Source organism: Antechinus flavipes, chromosome 5 (genome assembly GCF_016432865.1).
Source record: "Antechinus flavipes isolate AdamAnt ecotype Samford, QLD, Australia chromosome 5, AdamAnt_v2, whole genome shotgun sequence".
Taxonomy (NCBI): domain Eukaryota; kingdom Metazoa; phylum Chordata; class Mammalia; order Dasyuromorphia; family Dasyuridae; genus Antechinus; species Antechinus flavipes.
The window spans coordinates 168,722,477-168,725,691 of record NC_067402.1 but is presented as its reverse complement, the minus strand read 5'-3'; the positions used below and the strand labels follow the sequence as shown (position 1 = coordinate 168,725,691).

General features: G+C 36.4%; 1 pseudogene; it reads right to left on the bottom strand.

The window, feature by feature from the left end:
* Nucleotides 1–230: 230 nt before the first annotated feature.
* On the bottom strand, nt 231–1,101 carry LOC127564739 (glyceraldehyde-3-phosphate dehydrogenase-like; annotated as a pseudogene).
* Nucleotides 1,102–3,215: the final 2,114 nt, after the last annotated feature.

The window sequence follows — 3,215 nt, the reverse complement described above, 5'->3', positions numbered from 1 at the left end:
ATATTGGAACAACATGAATGATGTTAATTAAAACTATGACTATATAGTGACTTTACTGATGGTACACAATATAGGATACTGTAGGCTTCTTCTTCCTCTTATAGAGGTGGCTTTGGGACAACAATGTGAATGGAGTATGGGATCCCCAGTATAGGGACATAGATTAGGGATGTGGGCTCCCTACTGATGGAACATTTTTGGGTGGGGATAAAGATCCATGGTTTCCCACTTTACTCCTTGGAGGCCATGTGAACCATGAGATTCATTATACATACTCTTTGCCATACAAGGAAATGACAAAATGGTCATTGAGGGCAATATCAGCACCATCATCAAAAGTAGAAGAGTGGGTGTTGCTATTAAAGTCTCAGGATACAACCTGGTCTTTTGTGTAGCCCAAGATGCTCTTCAAGGGTCTATCTGCTGCTTGCTTCATCACTTTCTTGATAATATCCTATTTGGCAGATTTCTCCATATATCAGGTCACATTCACAAGAGATACATTGGGAGTGGGAACATGGAAAGCCATGTCTGTGAGCTTTCCATTCAGCTTAGGTATAACCTTGCCTATAGCCCAACTAGCACCGGTGGAAGCAGAGATGATGTTTTGGGAAATACCATGTCCATCACGCCACAGCTTCCCAGAGGGGCCATCTACTGTTTTTCAGCATAGAAGTAATGCCATCAGCTGTAACCATGAGTCCTTCCACAATGCCAAATTGTCATGAATGATCTTAGCCAAGGGTCCCAAGGAGTTGGTACTACAGGAGGCATTGATGACAATCTGAAGGGAATGATCATATTTCTCATTCCCATCAGGAACACTGGGACATCAGCAGAAGGGGCAGAGATCATGACCTACTTAATTTCATCCTTCAAGTGAACCCCTGCCTTTTCCAAGGTGGTAAAGATGCCAGAGGACTCTACAACATACTTGGCTCCAGCATCTCCCCATTTAATATTTGTGGAATGCTGCTCCTGGAAGATCATAATGGCTTTCCCATTGATCATCAGTTTTCCATTCTCAGCCTTGACAGTGCCCTTGAACTTGCCATGGGTGGAATCATATTGAAACATATAAATCATGTAGTTAAAGAAGAGATCAAAAGATGGTCACAGTGTCTACCCTGCCTAAGTCAAATACAGCCCTAGTCACCAGGTGTCCAATATGGCCAAATCTGTTGCTTCCCACCTTCACTATTTTGTTTCAGGAATGTTACCAAAGCAGCAAATCTTGACACCGAGCTTGAGAGAAGAGCTGAGAGCCACCAATATTGTTTTGCAATTCTTCTCAGTTACAACAGAGAAGCCCTAGTATATGGTATTAATGTTTAATAGTTTTTAGAAGTAATAGAATTTACTTGCGAGCCATGTATTCCAAATTATTTGATCATTCTTATGTTATTTGGATTCAAAATGATCAAAATGACAAATGTTTTTGAGACAGGTGCTTCCACGTGAGAAAATCATGAATCTTTTAAATATGGAAATATTTTAAATTGAAAATTTTTTTCTTTCTCATCCTATCCCGCCCCCCCCAAAGGCATTAGTATGTGGTAGTTTTTATTTTATACTGGATAATGCCATACTATGAGATCAAGAATATGACTGTGGTCCACTATACATTTTTTAAAAGTTTAGATGGAAGGATGACTAAAAATGGTGGAATTATAAAGATTGGGAGATAAAACAGATTATCTGTATATAATAGTATGGGAGAGTTGGTGGATGTAAATGTATCAAAACCAAAACAAAAAAGTAGCTCTTATAACTCTTTACTAGAAATCAGATTATTCTAACCCTGCTTATCATTCCAATTCTCCCACATATGTATCTTATTCCTTTTATTGCTCAGCTCACTCTATCACAAACAATGTGTTTCTTTCCCCCCTCTTTTTCAGCATTTCAGTCTGAGGACTTAAGCAGATGGTATTTCTTAGCAGCAACCTAAATGTAGAAACTTAAGTTGAGACATAGGCTGATGTAGCAAATGTTGTAACTATAATTTTTAAATAACAAAATCAAAACTCACAAATTAACATTCCTTTCATCTGTATTTCATTGCTCAACCTGTCTCAAAAAATTTAGGTAATGGATGGAGGAAGAAGGAATGTTATCAATTTGAAGTGGATAGGGAATTAGTATAGTATGGTATAGAAGAAAGCAAGCTGGATTGTAAGTGAAGGAACCTGAATTTGGATCTAAGCTTTGATACTTTTTAACATCAGTGTGACCTCAAGGAAACCACTTATCCTCTCTCTCTAGGGTTTTTTTGGTAAATGAGGGGGTTTGGACTAGATGACTTCTTAAATATATAATTCTCTTTTACAAAGAAAAAAAAATTCATCTTTCTCTCCCCCCCCCATTCTAGTAGCAATAATACCATGAGCAGCACTCATCTAAGTAGACTATTTGTTCCCCATTTCCTTAATTAAAATAATTTATTAATCATAAGTCACCTATAAAAGAATAAAATTGAGATTTTGATATCTACATCTAACTTGTTTACAATCAAGCTTACATTCATTCTTTTGATGTCACAGTATGACATTATCCAGTATAAAGTAAAGCTAAGTATAAAGTAGACCTCAGAGAATTATACATGAGGTTCTAAGATCAAATTATGTCCAAATGACTAGAATATGACTGTGGTTCCCTGAGGAGAAGATAGTGTCTGAGTATAGCATTTTATCCATAGTGAAGTAAGTTAACAAGTACTTAATTTATATACTGTAATAACCATAGTTATGAAAACTTGACTGCAGACTTTTTAATAGACACTAGTTTCATATATACATGTCAGGTGGATCGGATAAATCCCTTCATTATGGTATTCTTGTCAAAACCATTCCAAATGAGCAAGTTTCCCTTATCATTTTTATTGCATTATACTCTATAGGCTGCCTAGACTGTTCTGGTATTTTGAAATTAGAAATAGGCATTCTCATTGGGCATATTTATGAAGGCAGAAATGACATCCATTAGTATCTGATGTTTTCAGGTGCTAATAAAAGTTACCTTTTTTAAGTTGATGTTTGTTTTCAAAAGAAAGTTTACAAATAAATCAGAACTTTGTGTGTGGGGTGAGTAAGTGAAAGGGAAAATTTGGTGGTTTGAGAAAGGTGATTGGGCAATTTGAGCAGGTAAATGTTAATGGTAACTAGGCACTTTAAACAAATCTACCATTTTAAGAGTTTGTTTTCTGAGTTACTTTA